This window comes from Lithobates pipiens, unplaced genomic scaffold, assembly GCF_037356315.1.
Source record: "Lithobates pipiens isolate NorthernLeopardFrog02 unplaced genomic scaffold, aLitPip1_a1.2 Scaffold_41, whole genome shotgun sequence".
NCBI lineage: Eukaryota > Metazoa > Chordata > Amphibia > Anura > Ranidae > Lithobates > Lithobates pipiens.
The window spans coordinates 2,117,696-2,140,506 of NW_027507861.1; the positions used below are offsets into that span (position 1 = coordinate 2,117,696).

Consider the following 22,811-nt stretch of genomic DNA (forward strand, 5'->3'; position numbering starts at 1 on the left):
ATAATGCTTAAAGTGAAACAATAAAACTGAAATATTCCTTTAAATATCGTGTCGGGGGTCCCCTTAGTCTGCCTATAAAGTAGGGCATCTTTCCCATGTTTATAAAGGAAAAATTTTAATTTAAAATTGCTTGTGGCTGTAATGTATTATCGGCAATATCCATAAAAATCATTGAAAAAAAATGGTGTGGGTCCCCCCTCGGCAGTCCATTACCAGGCCCTTAAGGTCTGGTATGGATTTTAAGGGGAACCCTGCCCCAAAATAAAAATAAAATGGTGTGAGTGTCCCCCCAAAATCCATACCAGACCCTTATCCGAGCACGCAACCTGGCAGGCTGCAGGAAAAATGGGAGGGACGAGAGAGAGTGCCCCCCCTCCAGAACCGTACCAGACCACATGCCCTCAACATGGAGAGGGTTTCTTGGGGTCACCCCCAAAACATCTTGTCCCCATATTGGGCCTCATCCCCAAAACCCTTGGCCGGTGGTTGTGGGGGTCTGCAGGTGGGGGAAAGTAGACGGGGAAGTGAAGGGGAGGGAAGTAGATGGAAAAGTGGTGGGAGAGGGAAGTAGATGGGAAATGAGGGGGGAGGGAAGTAGATGGAAAAGTGGTGGGAGAGGGAAGTAGATGGGAAATGAGGGGGGAGGGAAGTAGATGGGAAAGAGAGGGGAGAGGGAAGTAGATGGGGTGGTGGGGGAGAGGAAAGTAGATGGGAAAGTGGAGGGGAGAGAAGTAGACAAGGAAATGGGGGGAGAGGGAACTAGATAGGGAAAAAGAGGGATAAATTCCTGTTATTTGTTGGCAGTGTGTGTGTGTGTGTGGGGCAGATGCCCGCTATTAATATCAGTTGATTAAAAAAAATTGTGTTCACCGGGGGGAATGATGGGTATTAGTGATTAGTAGGAAAAAGGGGGAAGGAGCAAGGAGGTAAGAGGTTCTCAATAGAGAGACAGTAGGCACTGCTGCTCAGTGGTTGGACAGGGGGAAGTGGGGGGTAGGATGGTAACGGGGGGCAGAAGTGTGGAAAAGGGACAATAAAGGGACAGAGGGGCGATGAAGTGGGTAAGGGGGAGTTGGGAGGACAGAGGGCTGCACAGGAGAAAGTGAGGGACAGGGGTTGGATAGGGGACAGGGGGGTAAATTGGGAGGCAGTGGAGAAACAAGGAGCTTAACAATAAAGCAGTGGGGGATGGGAAGGTAGTGGTGCTCAGTGGGAGATGAATACCTGGCTCATGGTGTCCTGGTCTGGAGGTTGATTTGAAGCTCCTCTGATGAGTCTTCTATAGTTGGGGTCCTCTCGGATGGTCCCTCTTGGCTCCTCTGATGAGTCTTCTATGGTTGGGGTCCTCTCGGATGGTCCCTCTTGGCTCCTCTGATGAGTCTTCTATGGTTGGGGTCCTCTCGGATGGTCCCTCTTGGTTCGTTTGATGAGTCTTCTATAGTTGGGGTCCTCTCGGATGGTCCCTCTTGGTTCCTCTGATGAGTCTTCTATGGTCGGGCGACTTCTGACTGGAGATGAAGGGGGAAATCTCTCCCAACTCTCGGCTCCTCTTCCTCCTGCTCAAAAGTTGTCCAAAATCAAGGGAAAGTTCTCCTTAAAGTGTCTTTCCACCTTGTGGGGGTCCTAGGCCTGCAATGTGAGGATCTTCTCTGTCTCTCCACCGTGTCCCCGATGGAAGATGGAGGCTTCTTGTCTTGGCTGAGAGGTGTGAGGGACGTTCTTTGTCTGCACTACACATCTGGGAAGACTCCAATCACATTGTGAGCCAGCTTCCTCACAGGGAGCCCCTCCCCCACAGATGCCCTGGAGCCACACTGACTACAATCACAGTGCGGGGGAGGGGGTTTCACAAAGAGGACCCCTCCCTCCATTCTCTGGGATGACACTATAGTTGGATAAATATAGAGAGAAACAAGACACACTTTTGGATTTCATGCATGTGCACTGCGCTCTTCATTAATCAGAGACTTTAATACATCTTTATATACCTGTGACTACGATTTTGGATACAATTGGTTTGGCACAGTATATGGAATATTTTTATTTCATTTCATTTTAAATTTTTATTTTTATAGCGCAGCTTTTTTTGATTTTATAGTTGGATAAATGGTTCTATATTTAGGATGTATCCGGTCTATAAACCAGAGGCTCTGGATGGACAGTTGGATAAATTGATCATTTGTGTGGGGGAGGGGGAGGTGATCTATAGGGAGTGTATGTGGGAGGTGGGCTGTGTATGGGGGAGGGGAGGGATATGTATGGGGGAGGGCTGTGTATGGGGGAGGGGAGGACTGTGTATGGGGGAGGGGCGGTTACATGTAATGAGAAGTACAGACACTCTCTCTAATATTAGAGGACAGGATTGGACAATTCCAGTAGAGGGGGAGGGGAGGGGACGTAACATTGGGGCTCAGTCACAGCACACAGCCCATGTTATTGTGTGTATAATGCGTGTTCTCTGGTGTGCAGTGTGGGGGCGCTGTTGTGCGGTGTAATGAGGTGTTAGGCTCTCCTCTATAGAATTCTATGGGCTCTTTGTAATATTATACAAGGTGTGGGAACGCTCGGCACAAACAATACAACCTCACATTGTTTTCTGTGATGGTGACGGAAGCCATAGAACATCGGGAACATCGCCTTGTTCAGCTGCCCATACACTCGTACAATCTCCTTCCAATCTTTTCATTGGAAGATCCTTCCCTCCATTCTCTTCTGGTTAGTGGAGGGAAATGGAAGTGTGTGATGGCGGTGATGAGGAAATTGGAAGGAGTCGGATGGAAAATGTTTCTGGAATGAAGAAATTTCTAGCAGTGAATGAGATTTCATTCCGGAAAGTCCATCATTCCAAACACACGGGACATTCCAAGCACAAAGGACATTCACCATGGGAGTCATTGAATGTACTGATGAGAATTGTCATATGGAAGTTTGTACGGACGTTCATTTGAAAATCTCCTCGTGTATGGCCAGATTAATTGTTGGTGTGAATGAACCCTAAAGGTGACCATACACTATACAATCTGATTGTACAATCTCCTTTCCATCATCTACATAGTAAAAGGATCTGCCCGATCCCATACACACTGAATGGAAGGTTTGGGTGTTTCCTCCTATTACATTGTTTTGGAAACGTTAAAAGAAATAGATTTCTGTTCCAGAATCCCCCAATATGTACCTTGTCACCCCCTCCTATGTTCCCTGCACTGCCCCTCCCCCATAGTGACTGGACATTGTTCCCCATGATCCCCCTCAAAATAGTGACCCCAAATTGTTCCCATTGGTTCCTCTTTCTTTTTCCAGAAGTGACCCCACATTGTCCTCCATAGTTCCTCCCTCCATTATGATGACCCCACATTGTGACACTACACTGCCCCCTATGGTCTCCTCTTCTATCCTCCCCTCCGCTCACATTGACCATTCTTCCCATGAGGCCCAAAATTACCTAGGCCATGGTCCTCTCTCCTCCCCTCTTAGTGACATCACATTACCCCCCATGGTTCATCTCCACCCCTTAGTGACAGAGGGGGAGGGGTGTTTTCAGTGGGGGAGGGGGTGTTCTCAATGAAGAAAAAGAGGGGGTGTTCTCTGTGAAGAATGGGAAGGGGATGCCCTTAGTGGTGGGGAGGGGGAGGGGAAGTCATCAGTGCAGGAAGGGAGAGGGTGTCCTCATTGGAGGGGGAGGGGTGTCCTCCTAATTTTGAATCATTATTGTTTCAGTTATCATTATTGATATGACAAGGGGAGGGACAAGGCTCATAGAACAGAGATTGTACAATCAGATTGGAATGTATATGGACGTCCTTATCCTGGACATAGAGGAGTATTTTTGTTTAATTCAAACAGCGGGTAGAATGTACATTTCCCACACATTGGAGGGGGATGGGGGAATCCTCCCACTGTGCTATTGTGTTCTGACAGTGGAGACCCTCCCCCACCATCAGAATACAATGACTGGTGCTGCCACCTATAGCCGGTGGTGTTGATCATTCAGGTAAAACCTGACAGACTGGTTGTACACAAATCAATCAATAGACTGACCTGTGTACAACCAGCAAGCCAATACATGGATCAAAATCCATCCAATCTCTTCCGAATCACTTATTGTACCTCTGGGCAGCCTGTGTCCCCTCCCCCACACCACCATTATGTAAATGTATGTTATACCGCGCATGCAGAAGATGGAGCGTGTGATGTCATGTTCCTCGTCTCACACATGCGTCGTACAACATTCCTTTCCTCTCCTCCAAGATCTCCGGGAGAAAGTTTTCCCCAAGAAATGAGTGTCATGGCGTCCAGCACATGTAGAAGATGAAGTGTATGAGGTGATCCCCCGGTGGGTGCAATATGAGAGTCCTGAGAGATGTGAGAGCTCAGCTCCGGATCTCTCTGAAGACACCAGTGTGATCAGCGGAGGAAGGAAGAGGACACAAGAAAGGCAAAGCTCCTCATACACTAGGAGATTATTGAAGGAGAATTTGGAGAAATCTTCTCACTACATTCCATGGATTGATGAATGGCGCTCAGAAGGAGTTCAACATTTCATTTCCTTTTATCATCTCATTTTGGAATGAATGGAATTTACTGAATGGAAACCACATTCACTGCTAGAAATTCATTCCTTGGAGAAAAATTCCCCATCCTGCTCCTCCCAATCTTCTCCTCACTGCACTCAATAATCCCTCCACTAACCAGAAGAACATCCAACAAACCTTCTTCATATGACCAATCTGGAATGAGATTCTATTGTGTCATCCCAGAGAATGGAGGGAGGGGTCCTCTTTGTGAAACCCCCTCCCCCGCCCTGTCTTTGTATTCAGTGAGTCCCCGAGGGCATCTGTGGGGGAGGGGCTCCCTGTGAGGAAGCTGGCTCACAATGTGATTGGAGTCTTCCCACATCCGTAGTGCAGACAAAGAACGTCCCTCACACCTCTCAGCCAAGACAAGAAGCCTCCATCTTCCATCGGGGACACAGAGGAGAACTTTCCCCTGATTGTGGAGACTTGTGAGCAGGAGGAAGCCAAGAGTTGGGAGAGATTTTCACCTTCATACCCAGTCACCGTGCTGGGAAGAGTCAGACATCATCTGACCATAGAAGACTCATCAGAGGAGCCAAGAGGGACCATCCGAGAGGACCCCAACCATAGAAGACTCATCAGAGGAGCCAAGAGGGACCATCCGAGAGGACCCCAACCATAGAAGACTCATCAGAGGAGCCAAGAGGGACCATCCGAGAGAACCCCAACCATAGAAGACTCATCAGAGGAGCCAAGAGGGACCATCCGAGAGGACCCCAACCATAGAAGACTCATCAGAGGAGCCAAGAGGGACCATCCGAGAGGACCCCAACCATAGAAGACTCATCAGAGGAGCCAAGAGGGACCATCCGAGAGGACCCCAACCATAGAAGACTCATCAGAGGAGCCAAGAGGGACCATCCGAGAGGACCCCAACCATAGAAGACTCATCAGAGGAGCCAAGAGGGACCATCCGAGAGGACCCCAACCATAGAAGACTCATCAGAGGAGCCAAGAGGGACCATCCGAGAGGACCCCAACCATAGAAGACTCATCAGAGGAGCCAAGAGGGACCATCCGAGAGGACCCCAACCATAGAAGACTCATCAGAGGAGCTTCACATCAACCTCCAGACCAGGACACCATCAGCCAGGTATTCCTCTCCCAATTCATCTTACTGCTCCCCTGTCCACCCCTCTGCCCCCCTGTCTTCCCACTGACCATGTCCACCCCTCTGTCCCCCCACTGCTCACCTGTCCATCCCTCTGTCTCCCACTGCCCCCCTATCCACCCCTTAGTCCCCCTCTGCCCCTTGTCCACCCCTATATCCCCCACTGCCCCTTTTTTAACCCCTCTGTTCCTCCACAGCTTCCTTTGTCCACCTCTCTGTCCCTTCAATGCCCCCTTGTTCTCATTCTATCCCAATTACCCAACTTCGACCCTGTCCCCTCCCTGCCCCCGTATAATGTGTGGGGTGTACATGGATAGTGGGAAGAGGGAGTAACACAAGGATTCTATCTTGTAGGGGAGTCTGAGGAACCCCAGAAGTCTGTGCTGATTACTAGACTGATCCCCAACCATTAAGCTGGCCACACATTATACAACTTTCTTGTTCAATGTCCTTTAGATAACCTTTACCTGCGTAGTGTAAGGGCCAGTCTGACAGCATACACACTGGAAGTGTTTGAGTATGACCTCATATTATGTGGTTTTGGTCAATCTGAAGGAAAGTTGAAGGGGAAAAAAATGGTCAGCTCCGGTCGGAGCCGCTGTACTAACCATGTGAGATTAATACAGAGATCTTCCCCATTGAGATGTTGTGTTCTGGGGACCCCCCCCCCCACCACCCCCACCAGAACACTCCGATCAGCACTCTCAGCTATTAGTGGAGAGCTCTGATCTGGATTTGGTCAAAAGCTGGTTTTTATGTTTTGCTAGTCCGGCAGAAGCTGGCCAGACCGACATACACACGGGCTGAATGTTGCCCGTTTTTTCTCCTGACAAACAGCCCATATGTATCTGGCTGTTCCCCTGTCTGGGCTGGGAACTTGGGGTTCTCCTGACAATCTGATTTCTGTAGATTTACAACAGAAGGTGATACCCCATGTGCTGTCTGACCCCCCACATCCCTGTACCCCGATACCATAGTCTGTAACAACAGAGAGAGGACATTTCTCCTCCCACTGACCACTATGGCTGAACATTGTTTTCATCCCGCTGACCACAGACCCAAATCATTTGCCCCCCCCCCCCTGACCAGCAGTATAAGGGGCACTATGACTATAATATTGTGCTGACACCTCTACTCTAAATATTGTGTTGTACATTACAATAGTGCTGACCGCTCTACTCTATATATTGTGTTGTACATTACAATAGTGCTGACCGCTCTACTCTATATATTGTGTTGTACATTACAATAGTGCTGACCCTTCTACTCTATATATTGTGTTGTATATTACAATAATGCTGACCGCTCTACTCTATATATTGTGCTGTGCATTACAATAGTGCTGACCGTTGTACATGACATAGTCCTGACCAGAGTGTTTATTGCCCCCACAGTTGAGGTCGTTTCTCATTAATGAAAGTCTTCTTTAAGGTCGGCTCAGACAAGGTTTCAGCTCTCGGCCCGTAATCTGTTTTATTTTTTCAGAGTTAGTATTGTTGGAGTTACAAAGACTCACATTCTGCACCTACTTGGGTCATATTCATGACGTTGTTATCCCATAAGGTGATCTTAGTTGTGGACATCACTTTGATTATAAGGTCACAAGGTTGTTATTTTCAGACCAAGGATCTCCTTTTTTACCCAAACTGGTCTCTGATTTTCACCTTAATGAAGAGATTGCATTCCCCTCCCCCCTCCCCCCTGTGTCTGGCACTAGTTCACCCCGAGTAGATCTCTTATATCCACTATTCCTAAGTGGATTCAACAGATAATTTTTTCAGGTCTATGAGTTAGAAAAGATGTAGCTGGATAGCCGCACTCCGAATTATTCAACTTTATTTCAAAAATGTAATTAAAATCACAGCATCTAGGCTGATAAACAGACTAACTACACAGCCGCTGACATGTTTCACATCGAACACGGTGCTTAGTCATGACTAAGCACCGTGTTCGGTGTGAAACATGTCAGCGGCTGTGCAGTTAGTCTGTTTATCAGCCTAGATGCTGTGATTTTAATTACATTTTTGAAATAAAGTTGAATAATTTGGAGTGCGGCTATCCAGCTACATCTTTTCTACTTCAGTTCCTGTTGCAAACAGAGCCGGCACCGTGTGGGATTGTGGAGACAGCTGTTTAAGTCATTACCTTAGAGCAGTAATTATTTTGTATTTATATCAGGTCTATGAGTTGTGTGATAAAGTTCCTCCTCCTCCCATCACAGCCCACACCACTAGAGTAGTGATCACTTCCTGGACTTTTCATCATCAGGTTTCTATGGCTCAGATCTGGGAGGTCTGCTCTTCCTTTTACATCCTCTACGTTTTTAGAAGGTTGATGTATTGACCAGTTTGTCCATTCTGATCTCCCACCCATGAAGCCTCTGCTGCAGCCAGAACTCATTCATTTAGTGGTGATATCTCTACTGCGGGTAAATGACAGCTTCCAGTTTGGTGACTAGGATGCTGGCAGCCACCACTGTCCTAGCAACCAATTATGCTCTGCATCGGTTGCTGGAATGTAAGTGGCGCAAGTGCCTGCATCCGAGCAACCAATAACACTTCACTGCACATGCTCACTGGGTTCTAGGACACAGGCAGCCACAGATATGTGATTTAGGGGTGAAGTAATGAAATTTAGTCCATTTTCACATCAATTTTCACATCTGGAGTATTCTGTCCAGTTCTGGTCACCAGTCCTCTGTAGGGATGAGCTGGAACTGGAGAGATTCCAAAGAAGGGCAACACAACTAATAAGGGGACTGGAGGACCTCAATTACGAGCAACGACCGCAAACACAAAATTTCTTCTCGCTGGAGAAACGACGCTTGAGAGGATAATTATGATAGCGATTTACAAATACCTCAATGGGGATGCCAGCACAGGAAAAAAAAACTATTCAGTCTCAAGGAGTGTAATGTCGCGTACACATGAGCGTAATTCCGCTCAAGCTTGCCTTGCATACACGCGGGTCACATAAAAGTTCACTGAACTTTCGACCGTTATGAACATGGTGGCGTACAACACTACGACGAGCTGAGAAAATGAAGTTCAATGCTTCCGAGCATGCGTCAAATTATTTCCGAGCATGGGTAGGAATTTTGCGTGTTGGAATTGCTACAGACGATCGAAATTTCCACTCTGAACTTTTTCCGACCGAAAAATTGAGAAAAAAAGCTCTCTAACTTTTGCTGGCTGGAATTCCACCAGCAAAAGTCCAATGGAGTGTACTCTCGGTCTCATTTTCCAACCAAAAGCTCTCATGAGTCTTTTGCTGGCCGAATTTCCGATCGCGTGTACGGGGCATAAGGGGACACGGGGCCATGCATTGAGATTGGAGGAGAAGCAGTTTTAATTTTAATAATTTTTATTGAGTTTTCATACAGAAGGATACAAAGAGATAATTGCATTAGTACACTCTGCATACAGTAGAACTATCATTGAAGGATTACTAGTATGGGTGCCATGCCAAAGAAGAGTCAAATTAACCAGAATTTAGTAGGAATTAACAACATTATTAGTCATACGGACACCCCCTTGGGAGCAAAACTGTGTCATGGGGGGGGGTTAGCAACATAGCCAACCCAGGTTTAGGGTTGCGTCTTATGGAACATCTCAGATGGTGCTACCTCAATAGGTACACATTCATAAAAGGGTGTAATCCGCAATATGTAACAACAGTGTACATATACAGGGGGTAAGTTAATCTGTTGCTTGGCGTGAGTCGGCAAGATAAGCCTGCCGAGGAAGGGAGGGGGAGGGGGAGTATGGGTGTGTATGGTAAGGATAAGACAAGACAAGACAAGCCAGTCATCATCCACCACAGTATAAACATATTCAAACTTTAACTGTACATTTGGGGGTTTGATAACCAGAGATCCCCATTTATCTCTAAATGTTGTGCTAGTCAGGGTTGTGATCACCAGTAATTTTTCCATCTCACACTGATGATTTAGAGTGAGAATGGGATCACTAGGAAAGGTGGAGTGGAAAAGTTCCAATGTCTTGTAATTGTGATTTTTGCTCACAAATAAAAGTTGTATGTTCACTACTCAGAGTTTAGGGTGGAATGTATGAATATTCAGGTGTAGGATAACTAATTCTGGGTTAGGAGCTATGTGTTGGCCACATATATCTAATAATATGGAAAAGATCTTATTCCAGAATGACTTAATCGATATACAAGACCATAGTATATGGTATAGGGTACCGGATTCTCTGCAATTTCTACAGCACTGGGCCGTTTGGGATGGGTAGAACTTGGAAAGTTTGAATGGGGTTAGGTACGAAGAATGTACTACTTTTTGGAAGTGTTCCCAGTGGGTTACACATCTGGATGAGGTGTAAGTGGTGGAGAGAGCTTTCATCCAACAGGTATCTGGGAAAGTGTTCCCCAATTTTTCTTCCCATTTGGTAATGGTAGTGGTCTTGGAGAAGGAGTCTTGGGCATGTTGTAAAATAAGGAGATGCCCCTTAGTAGGGGTGTAGATTAGTGCAATAAGGTATGTATTGACACTGGGGTTTCCAGACATAGAGGTAATGGGTGTTTATGAAGGAAAGAGCGGCTTCATGGGTAGTTAAATTGTGCTGACCATGGGAGGTTAAACCAAGTGAATATATATTCAAAGGTTTGAAGAGATGCACCTTGATATAGGTCTCTCAGGAGAGTAAGACCTCTAGTCTGCCATATGTGGATGCCAATGCAGGGTATAAAGTGTTGGATAGCGGGGTAGGAATTTTTGAGAATGGACCTTTAGGTGAGGCTATAAGGGGTAAGGGGGGACTACAACCACAACTTGAAGGTGATCTGCACCGTTGGGATGTCAGAGTTTGGGAGTGGAGCTCCCAATTTAATAGCAATGAGTTCTTTATGTGGGACTGCAGTGAATTCTATGGAGGCCCACGTTTTATGTTTGGAGAGGTTCCACCAGTATCACATTTGATCTAAGACACGTGCTTTATAATAGGCCATAATGTTTGGCATCCCCATCCCTCCATTGCTTCTATATCTCATCATAATGTTAAGGGAGCATCTGGGGGTTTGCAGTTCCATATGTATTGATTGAAAAGTTTTTGGGCGGAGGAAAAGAGAGTCTGCGGTAATGATATTATTAGGGTATGGAACAGCTAAAGGAGTTTAGGGAAGATCCACATTTTCAAGGTTGCTATGCTGCCTGCTGTTGATAGTTTGTGTGTCTTCAGGTGGGAAAGTTGTTGGAGTAGAGATTCCAGGAAGGGCCTGAAGTTATGTCTATAGAGCTGTGAGGTATGTGGAGTCAGATGAATTCCTAAAAATGTCAAGGAGTGAGGGGACCAAACAAAGGGAAACCACTTTGTTAAAAGAGCTTGCAAGGAAGTTGGGATGTTTACTCCTAAGATTTGGGATTTGGTGGAATTTAATTTATAGTAGGACATGGCACTAAATTCTACTAGTAGTTTTTGCATCTCAGGTAGCGATGTCTCGGGGTCAGAAAGCATTAGCGTGACATCATCCACAAAGAGGCTTATTTTGTGTTCGGTGCCAGCTATTGTGAGGCCTGTGATGTTGGGGTGGGCTCAGAAGCTCTCCGCTAGTGGTTCTTTAAGCAGTGTGAAAATAATAGGCGATAGGGGGCATCCTTGCCTCTTTCCGTTTGTTATGTGTATGGGTTTGGAAGTGATTCCAAGAGATGAGAACAGTGGCTGAGGGAGTGGATTAGAGGGATAGTATGGCCTTTTGTATCCATCCTGTAATTCCAAGTGAGCTAAGCACTATCTTGAGGTATCCCCAGTGGACCCTATCGAACACCTACCCCGCATCCAAGGAGAGGAGCAGAGAAGGTGTCAGAGGTCCCAGCCTGAGAGATTAAATTAATGAGACATCTGGTCCCTGTTGTAATATGTTGGTCGATTTATGTGGGATTTTATATTATTATTATTATTATTATTATAATACATACACATACAGTACAAGATTGACCAGGTCAGATTTCAGTTGACAATGGTTGACTTGTCAACTGAAGCCAACTCAATTTTAACATATCAAAGGGGACTTGATGTTAATATGCAAGAATACAGATTAGGGATAGTGATGGACGAACTTCCGACGGGACGTTTCGCGAACGCGAAACGCGAACGGACACAAACGTTCGCGAAAACGACCGTTCGCCGCGGGCTCCATTGACTTCAATGGGAGGCGAATTTCGCAAACCTTTAGGTCGAATTTGCGGCCACGGGGTAATTATTAGGGGGTAGCACGTAGTCCCACCACCTGGACAATAGCATAATACATGTATGAGGTGAATTTGGGATCGATAACTACAAGCATTTTTTTTTTATTTGGGAAATTGTTCTGACAATTCAGGACTATGGAGCTAATGAAGGCAATGGAGGAGAGGGAAGGTCAGGGACCAGGGTAGGCAAACAAGAGGGTGCAGGAGATACAGAGCACTGACAGCAGCACCGTAATACAGAGCACTGACATCAGCACCGTGACATACAGCGCTGACAGCAGCTCCGTGACATACAGCGCTGACAGCAGCTCCGTGACATACAGCGCTGACAGCAGCTCCGTGACATACAGCGCTGACAGCAGCTCCGTGACATACAGCGCTGACAGCAGCTCCGTGACATACAGCGCTGACAGCAGCACCGTGACATACAGCGCTGACAGCAGCTCCGTGACATACAGCGCTGACAGCAGCTCCGTGACATACAGCGCTGACAGCAGCTCCGTGACATACAGCGCTGACAGCAGCTCCGTGACATACAGCGCTGACAGCAGCTCCGTGACATACAGCGCTGACAGCAGCTCCGTGACATACAGCGCTGACAGCAGCTCCGTGACATACAGCACTGACAGCAGCTCCGTGACATACAGCGCTGACAGCAGCTCCGTGACATACAGCGCTGACAGCAGCACCGTGACATACAGCGCTGACAGCAGCTCCGTGACATACAGCGCTGACAGCAGCTCCGTGACATACAGCGCTGACAGCAGCTCCGTGACATACAGCGCTGACAGCAGCTCCGTGACATACAGCGCTGACAGCAGCTCCGTGACATACAGCGCTGACAGCAGCTCCGTGACATACAGCGCTGACAGCAGCTCCGTGACATACAGCGCTGACAGCAGCTCCGTGACATACAGCGCTGACAGCAGCACCGTAAGCAGCCCCAGGAGGAAGTCAGCACAGCACAGGGATGGTGTGATCCCCTCATAATAAGAACCCCCAGGAGGAAGTCAGCACAGCACAGGGATGGTGGGAGCCCCTCATAATAAGAACCCCCAGGAGGAAGTCAGCACAGCACAGGGATGGTGGGAACCCCTCATAATAAGCAGCCCCAGTAGAAATATGACACCGCTCAACCTCTTCAAAGAGGAGGGTAGGGGCATATAGTACGGTGTGCTTTTTTGGGTCAGGGAAGTGAGCCAAATGAATTAAGAAGGTCTGTGTGCTTGATTCCAAAAATTGTTTATAGACATATACATGGTCTACTGATCACATGTGTTGAATTCCTCCGAGATCCATGCCTCATTCATTTTTAGAAATGTGAGGTAGTTAACACTGTCGTGAGCTAGGCGAGTACGCTTATCGGTCACAATCCCCCCTGCTGCGCTGAACGTCCTTTCGGACAGGACACTGGATGAGGGGCAAGCCAACAGTTCGATTGCAAATTGGGCAAGCTCTGGCCAGAGGTCAAGCCTGCCCACCCAGTAGTCTAGGGGTTCATCACTCCTCAGAGCGTCCACATCGGCCGTTAACCCAATGTAGTCGGACACCTGACGGTCTAGGCGTTCCCTGATGCTGGATCCGGATGACACCTGTCGATGGGTCGGCTGAAAGAATGACCTCATATCCGAAGTCACCAACACATCTTCAAACCGGCCTCTTCTTGCAGGCGCTGTTGGATTGGTACCCGCAAATCCTTCTCTGGGAGTGGGAATTGCTCCTCTGCCAGCGCACGCAAAAGCAGAATGCAGCATTTCTCGAAGCAAGGCCTGGAAGTGCTGCATTCTGACAGCCCTCTGCGACGGCGGTAACATTTCCGCCATTTTGTGTTTGTACCGGGGATCTAAGTACGTTGCCACCCAGTACTGGTCCTTGACCCTCATGCTTTTTATACGGGGGTCCCTATTAAAACACTGGAGCATGAAGGCCCCCATTTGCACTCAAGCGGAAGGTATGTGGTGGTGGTGGTGTTGTTGGTGGTAGTGTCTTTGGGGGTGCACATAGCAGAGAGTGAAGAAGAGGGTGCAGATCGAGAGGATGAGGAGGGTGCAGAAGAATAAGGCTGAGTGAGCCACTCAACCAAGTCTGGTGCGTCCTTTAAAGTAATTGAACGCACCTTCTGCAACTTCCCACTTTGGCTCAAGGCTGTTGCTCCTGCCCTACCCCTACCACCCCTGCGGAAGGGCCTGCCTCTTCCTCTGCCTGTCATTTTTTAAATCACCCTGTGACAAAACTCTTAGTCCCTATACCGCTGAAGGACTGCTGCAGTATAGGGCAGCGGTCAGCAGTAGTGCACGTCAACCCTATGTATTGTGGACCGATAGCGGTCCTTACAGAACAGCAGACTGTACTGCACTCAGGCCTATGTACCGTAGCACCCTATACCAAGTTACCAGTCCTTATAAAAACTTTTGTGGACCAAGCAGGTTGTGTGTTAGTGTTTAGCAGACTGTGCGTCAGTCCCTATACCGCTGAAGGACTGCTGCAGTATAGGGCAGCGGTCAGCAGTAGTGCACGTCAACCCTATGTATTGTGGACCGATAGCAGTCCTTACAGAACAGCAGACTGTACTGCACTCAGGCCTATGTACCGTAGCACCCTATACCAAGTTACCAGTCCTTATAAAAACTTTTGTGGACCAAGCAGGTTGTGTGTTAGTGTTTAGCAGACTGTGCGTCAGTCCCTATACCGCTGAAGGACTGCTGCAGTATAGGGCAGCGGTCAGCAGTAGTGCACGTCAACCCTATGTATTGTGGACCGATAGCGGTCCTTACAGAACAGCAGACTGTAACGCACTCAGGCCTATGTACCGTAGCACCCTATACCAAGTTACCAGTCCTTATAAGAACTTTTGTGGACCAAGCAGGTTGTGTATTAGTGTTTAGCAGACTGTGCGTCAGTCCCTATACCGCTGAAGGACTGCTGCAGTATAGGGCAGCGGTCAGCAGTAGTGCACGGCAACCCTATGTATTGTGGACCGATAGCAGTCCTTACAGAACAGCAGACTGTACTGCACTCAGGCCTATGTACCGTAGCACCCTATACCAAGTTACCAGTCCTTATAAAAACTTTTGTGGACCAAGCAGGTTGTGTGTTAGTGTTTAGCAGACTGTGCGTCAGTCCCTATACCGCTGAAGGACTGCTGCAGTATAGGGCAGCGGTCAGCAGTAGTGCACGGCAACCCTATGTATTGTGGACCGATAGCAGTCCTTACAGAACAGCAGACTGTACTGCACTCAGGCCTATGTACCGTAGCACCCTATACCAAGTTACCAGTCCTTATAAGAACTTTTGTGGACCAAGCAGGTTGTGTATTAGTGTTTAGCAGACTGTGCGTCAGTCCCTATACCGCTGAAGGACTGCTGCAGTATAGGGCAGCGGTCAGCAGTAGTGCACGGCAACCCTATGTATTGTGGACCGATAGCGGTCCTTACAGAACAGCAGACTGTACCGCACCCAAGCCTATGTACCGTAGCACCCTAGACAGACCAAGTTACCAGTCCTGATAAAGAGCTTTGTGGAACAAGTGAGTTGTGAATGATTAGCAGACTGCAGCAGAAGGGCAGCAGTCAAGTATAATATTCTTTCTATATTTGGAAGAAAGAATATTATACGTGTACAAGCCTATTACCGTACCACTGATACCAGTCCTGAAAAGAACCTTTGTGGAACTAATAGTAACAGCAAGTCTTTAAAATTATCCTCACTGCCTGACACACTGCTTCCTGCCTGTCCCTATACAAATTGGCAAAAAAGAGTAGGCTGGAACGATTAGCTGGAATAGCTCTTTTGTGGACCTGATAGTAACAGCTAATGATGATGATGATGATGATGATGAAGAAAGACTAATCTGGCTGAGCTGTCCCTAAAATAGCAGCATACAGCGCTCTGTCCCTTTATCTAAACTGACAAAAGAAACTCAGGCTGCTGACCTAACACCTATACCAGTCCTGAAAAGAACTTTTGTGTACCAAATAGCTAGCGTTTTCTCTGTCCCTACTCCACACAGGATCCTTTCCCTACAGTGACAGAAGAAAGAATGTAAAATGGCCACCGGATCGGGTGTATTTATAGGTTAGGGGGAATGTCCAAGTGTCCATGAGCTGTCATGTCTCAATTGGTTGTCCTGTAACACATGATAAACGTGTCACGAAAGGTTAAAGTTCTTGTATACATTAAACACGTAAGTCCGCTGGGGCGAACGACGGAAAAAGGCGTTCGAACCCGCGGACGGCGAAAGTCGGAAATTCGCCGCGAAACGACCGCCGGGCGAAACGTTCGTCCATCACTAATTAGGGATATAGGCATTCCAGCCCAAGTCCATTCTACACAACAAAAGGGTGTTAAGGTGATATCTGTTAATCTAATTACACATATCAAAGGGGACAGATAGTGACTCTGGGCTATGTCAATGTTAATATGCAAGAATGCAAATTAGGGCAGTTTGTGACCGCAGATGAATATAACCTCGCGTTCAGTCTGTGTGATTATGAAGACACAGGTCTAGAAAACATGGGACTCTGAAGGTTAGTATTCCTTGTCATATTTACTCTGTTGGATTTTGTCATCTGTTGCAAGACTTTGTTCTGTGTTGGAAGTCAATAAAGTGCATCTCTATGGAAGAATCCGGTTGCTGCCAGGGCTGGACTGGGAAAGAAATTTGGCCCTGGACTTCATCCAGACCAGCCCACTTACATTTTGAGTGTCCCATCAGCAGCCCCTTACATCAGAGTGTCTCATCAGCGTCCCCTTACATCAGAGTGTCTCATCAGCGTCCCCTTACATCAGAGTGTCTCATTGGCACCCCCTTACATCAGAGTGTCCCCTGAGCAGCCCCCTTACATCAGAATGTCCCATCAGCACCCCTTACATCAGAGTGTCTCATCAGCGCCCCCTTACATCAGAGTGTCCCATCAGCACCCCTTACATCAGAGTGTCTCATCAGCGCCCCCTTACATCAGAGTGTCTCATCAGCGCCCCCTTACATCAGAGTGTCCCATCAGCGCCCTTACATCAGAGTGTCCCATCAGCGCCCTTACATCAGAGTGTCCCATCAGCGCCCTTACATCAGAGTGTCCCATCAGCGCCCCCTTACATCAGAGTGTCCCATCAGCGCCCCCTTACATCAGAGTGTCCCATCAGCGCCCCCTTACATCAGAGTGTCCCATCACCAGCCCCCTTACATCAGAGTGTCCCATCAGCACTCCCTTAGATCAGAGTGTCCCATCAGCGCTCCCTTACATCAGAGTGTCCCATCAGCACCCCCTTACATCAGAGTGTCCCATCAGCACCCCTTACATCAGAGTGTCTCATCAGCGCCCCCTTACATCAGATTGTCTCATCAGTGCCCCCTTACATCAGAGTGTCCCATCAGCGCCCTTACATCAGAGTGTCCCATCAGCGCCCTTACATCAGAGTGTCCCATCAGCGCCCCCTTACATCAGAGTGTCCCATCAGCGCTCCCTTACATCAGAGTGTCCCATCAGCGCCCTTACATCAGAGTGTCCCATCAGCGCCCTTACATCAGAGTGTCCCATCAGCGCCCCCTTACATCAGAGTGTCCCATCAGCGTCCCCTTACATCAGAGTTTCCCATCACCAGCCCCCTTACATCAGAGTGTCCCATCAGCACTCCCTTAGATCAGAGTGTTCCATCAGCGCTCCCTTACATCAGAGTGTCCCATCAGCACCCCCTTACATCAGAGTGTCTCATCAGCGCCCCCTTACATCAGAGTGTCCCATCAGCACCCCTTACATCAGAGTGTCTCATCAGCGCCCCCTTACATCAGATTGTCTCATCAGTGCCCCCTTACATCAGAGTGTCCCATCAGCTCCCTTATATCAGAGTGTCCCATCAGCGCCCTTACATCAGAGTGTCCCATCAGCGCCCCCTTACATCAGAGTGTCCCATCAGAGCTCCCTTACATCAGAGTGTCCCATCAGCGCCCCCTTACATCAGAGTGTCCCATCAGCGCTCCCTTACATCAGAGTGTCCCATCAGCACCCCCTTACATCAGAGTGTCTCATTAGCAGCCCCCTTACATCAGAGTGTCCCATCACCAGCCCCCTTACATCAGAGTGTCTCATTAGCAGCCCCCTTACATCAGAGTGTCTCATTAGCAGCCCCCTTACATCAGAGTGTCCCATCACCAGCCCCCTTGCATCAGAGTGGCCCACTGAGCCATCGGCCCACCGGGAAACTCCCTGTAGTTCCAATGGCCAGTACATGCCTGGTTGCTGCGGAAGAGTACTTACATCATCATTCTAATAACTACTAATTAATTATCTACCCACGATAATATATCACTACAGTCCCGTCTGGTGCCTGACGGCTTGGGACAAATCCAACTTGATCAGGGGGGAACAAGACATGGTAAGATTTTTTTTTGTAGTCTGAGTGCTAAAAGTTTGGCAAATATCTAAACATCTGTGTTCAGAAGAGATATGGGCCTGTAGTTTGCAAGGAAGGTGGGGTCATTGTTGGGTTTTGGTATAGTTACAAGTATATCTCTTATGGTTTCCGGTAGGAATAAATCAGAGGAGGAGGAGATATTAAAGATGGACCACAGATATGGGGCAGTTTCAGTGGAGAGATATTTATAGTATTCGTTTAAGAAGCCATCCCCTCCCAGGGATTTGTGATTGGGTAGTTTTTTGTTTTGATGACTGAGCAGATTTCTTGAGTTATGAAAGGTTGGGAGATGGACTGAAGTTGGTCATCCATTGAGGTTGGGAAGTTTGATTCTATTCAAAAGGGTGCTAATGAGCTCAGGGGAGGGTTGCAATAAGAGTCATCGCTATGGAGGTCATAAAGGGACTGGTAATAGTCTGCAAAGGCGTTGGCTATGTCCTGTGGGTTAAATAGGATATTCCTATGCCGCGTACACAAGACCGGACTTTTCGATGGAATGAATCCGTCAGATATTACGATCATGTATGGACTCCAGTGGACTTTTTTTTCCCAAAAGTCCCATGGACCTAGAAATAAAACATGTTTCAAATCTTTCGGACGGACTCGAGTCCGGTCGAAAAATCAGTTTGTCTGTATTCTAGTCCAATGGACGAAAACCAACGCTAGGGCAGCTATTGGCTATGAACTTCCTTATTCTAGTCAGGTTGTATGTCATCACGTTCAAATCCATTGGACTTTGGTGTGCTTGTGTGCGGCCAAGTCCATTCTTTTCGGAAAGTCTGTCGGAACTCAGCCGAAAGTCCGTCAAAGTCCAGTCGTGTCTACGCGGCATTAGACCTAGGGTGAGTAATAGAATTCATTTTTTGCTTAAGCTGTTTCGCTTTTACTCTTTTAGCCAGCCAGGCTCCTGCTTTATTGTGGAGGCCATAATACTTGGCTTTAAGGTATTTGGGATGGGTTTTGTGTTTGTAAAGGAGCAGAGCTCTTAATTGTTGCCTATCTCGAATGATATCTTGTGTGAGGCAAGGGTTTGGATTGGATTTATTCTCTTTTTCTTTTTAGGGTGATAGAGTGCAGCATGTCTTCGATCTGTCGCCTCCTCTGTCTCCTCACAGATGAAGCCATTTTGAGTAATACCCCCCCTCATATATGCTTTATAGGCATTCCGCAGGGTAAATCTGTTGATTTCAGGAGTGTTTTTTATACACAAAAAAGTTGTGATGTTCCTGCACAATCTTTTGGTATAATTTCTTGTCCTCCAAAAGTGAGGTGTTCAGTCTCCACAAGGAGGGGGGGAGTTACGAAGTTTAACGTCAAGTTCTAGCGTGATTGGAGCGTGATCTGACCAAGAAAATGTCCACACGCAGAACATTTTGCAGAGACCCTTTTATCATGAAGAAATGGTCTATGTGTGAGTAGGAAGAGTGTGCTGCAGACAAAAAGGTGAAGTCCTTCTCGGATCCGTGGAGCGCCATACATCATATAATTCATATTTATGTAGTAAAGGAGCAATGGATTGAGCAGGTCTTCTGGTGGTAGCAGTGGAGTCCATATTTGGGTGCAGGATTGTATTAAAGTCTCCGCCAATAATAAAGGTGTCTTGCATCACTTCCATAACTTTGGCAAACAGCGGAGTAAGGAATTTTCTTTGTTTAATATTCGGGGGAAATAAAAGGTTAACTAGTGTAAAGACTACTTGATTTCGTTTGCAGATGAGCATAATGTATTGACTTGGGGATCTTGAATAGTGCGGCTATGGCAGAATACGACTCAATTACGTCATCCTTTGACGTAATCGAACACACCTTCTGCAATTTGCCACTTTGCCTCAAGCCTGTTGCTCCTGCCCTACCCCTACCCCTACCACCTCTGCAGAAGGGCCTGCCTCTTCCTCTGCCTGTCATTTTTGTTTCAAATATTTTTATTGAGATAATGCAGATATGCATATAACCAAATACAGAATACAGCACAGTCCAACAGTAAGGTGGTAGAAATAAAAAGTGCAATGGTCTAGTAGTCATCCAAAATATGAAAGAACAACAGAAAAAACATGCACAATAGCTTATAGCTAGGTAGACATAAGCAGGTCAAAGTTCAATCATATAAGGGGAGGTATATAAATAGCAACTCAAGAGCATGTCTCTTATGCAGGATTTGTTTTTCTTTTAGGGAGGTTGTTCCCCAACCACTCACCCCTTTGGGGAGCAATCTGTGAGTGGGGGGGAGCAACCAGTGAACCCAAAGTTGAGAAAAGCAATCAACGGGGGTAGGGAAGGGTACTGGTGGCGGTCGTTTGATTAGTAGCGGCCTGTCCAAAGCCTGTATGGCAAGAAAGGATTATGAGTAGAAACCGTGATGTGTAATTTTAGCCGCTCCGGGGCAGAGAGCTGTTCCATAAGAAGGAGATCATGGGTGGAACAGTAAGGTGGTAAAAATCGAGAGACTTAACTGGGGGTAGAGAAGCTTTCAGGGAAGGGTCACCACCAGGTGATGTATGGGGGTAAAGAGTTAACCAGCTGATTGGAGGAGCTTAAGGGTGACAATGGGCCTAAGTCGTGTATAGGGAGGCATAGTGTCTTTATCTTAGAGGCTTAAGTGTACCATGGTATATCAGGGAAGGTGGGGCGAAGGAGTAGTAGACCGTGTGGAGGAGCGGAAATGAAGCCAACATGCCCAAATAGCCGAGGATTTGGTGTGTCTGTCTTGGGCTTGGTGAATAAGCCTCTCCATTTCTGCTGTCCTGTCGACTTGGTGGTACCATTCTTCTAAAGTGGGAGGCGTGGAAGATTTCCAATGTCTGGGAATGCATAACGTGGCTGAGTTTATCAGGTGTAAGGGAAGTGATTTGTGATAAGTGCGTTGCGCTATAGGTGTGTGATGCAACAAATATTGAGCTGGAGAGAAGACCAGCGGGTACGTCGTTATCTGTACTATTTTGTCGTGGATCTCTTTCCAGAACGGTTGGAGTAGGGGACAATCCCACCAGATGTGTAGAAAGGATCCGAAATCGGCACCACATCTCCAGCATGTGGGTGGGACATCAGGGAACAATTTATGTACTTTATCTAGGGTGCGATACCAACGTGAGCAAAGTTTATATCTGTTTTCTTGTACCGAAACATTAACAGTGCCTTTATGCATGTGAGCATAAATCTGAGACCAATCTCCTTCAGTCAAAGTGGTCAGGAGATCAGTATCCCATCTCAGTAGAGTCGGTGAGCGTGTGGCTGCGTCTAAGTTTAAAAGGGGTACTATGTTGGCTATCAGATGTTTTTGCGGCGTGTCACTGATACATAAGGTTTCGAATGGGGTAAGTTGTTTAAACCACCTGGAGGGTGGGTTGCACGAGTTGAAAAAGTGCCGGAGTTGCAAAAATTTGAAGAAGGGTATTCGGAGTTCGGGAAATTTGATAATCATAGCTGAATGTGATAATAGGTTTCCTTGTTCAAAAAATTGATGAGCACGGTATTGAGTGAGTGGTTTTTGGAGATCACATCTGGTAAGGTCGGGGGGGAAATCTGGATTGTTCGAAATTGGGGTCATGGGACCGTGCGGCGGTGTGAGGTTAAGTGAGCGATATGTCCATCGTAGTGCTTGTAGAGAAGAGTTTATTAGGGGATGATTCTTGCATGAGTCAGGAATAGCTTGTGTGGATATCCACGGGAGGTTCATCAAGGATAAGTGGGTCATATCTTGTTCTAATTGGATCCAGGCCTTTTCTTTATGGTGGACATGCCAGTCAACGTTTCTGGTAAGCAACGTGGCATGGTTATATGTGTGGAGGTCGGGCAAACCTAGGCCCCCTCTAGGCTTGGGGAGAACAAGTTTAGCACAGCTTAATCTTGGGGACCTGTGGGACCATATGAAGTCTCTACACATTTTTTTGTAAGTCTGGAAAAAGATTTTCGGGAGGGTGATGGGAATAGCTTGGAATAAGTATAACAATTTAGGGAGTATGGTCATTTTGACAATGGCTATTCTTCCGAACCAAGAAAAGGAATTCTTATGCCAATTTAGTAAGTCATCCTTTATTTTCAGGAGTGTTGGGCTAAAGTTGTGGTCGTATAAAGTTGATAGATCAGTGGGGATACGGATGCCCAGGTATAACAGGGCGTTACGTTCCCATTGAAAAGGGAAGTTGAGTTTGCATTGGGATATAACTGGTTCGGGTGTAGTTATGTTTAAGGCCCTGGATTTTTCAAAGTTAATTTTCAGATTGGAAATAGTGTGAAAGAAGGTCAAGTCGCTAAGCAAATTAGGGATAGTTGTAACGGGGTCTGATAGAAAAAGTAATATGTCATCCGCGTAAGCGGCCAGTTTATAGGTTCTGTCTTTGATCTCAATCCCTTTAATGTCCGTGTTACCTCGTAACATTCGGAGGAGGGGTTCTAGCGTCAAGATAAAAATAATTGGGGAGAGGGGGCAACCTTGACGGGTACCATTAGCGATGGAGAAGGCGTTCGACAGGCAGCCGTTTACTCTTATTTTGGCTGTGGGGGTGGAATAC

The 22,811-nt window shown here is 47.1% G+C and overlaps 1 pseudogene; it reads left to right on the forward strand.

Annotated features, from left to right (window-relative positions):
* LOC143956757 (uncharacterized) overlaps positions 1-22,811 on the forward strand; it is a 381,180-nt pseudogene that overhangs the window by 352,949 nt on the left and 5,420 nt on the right.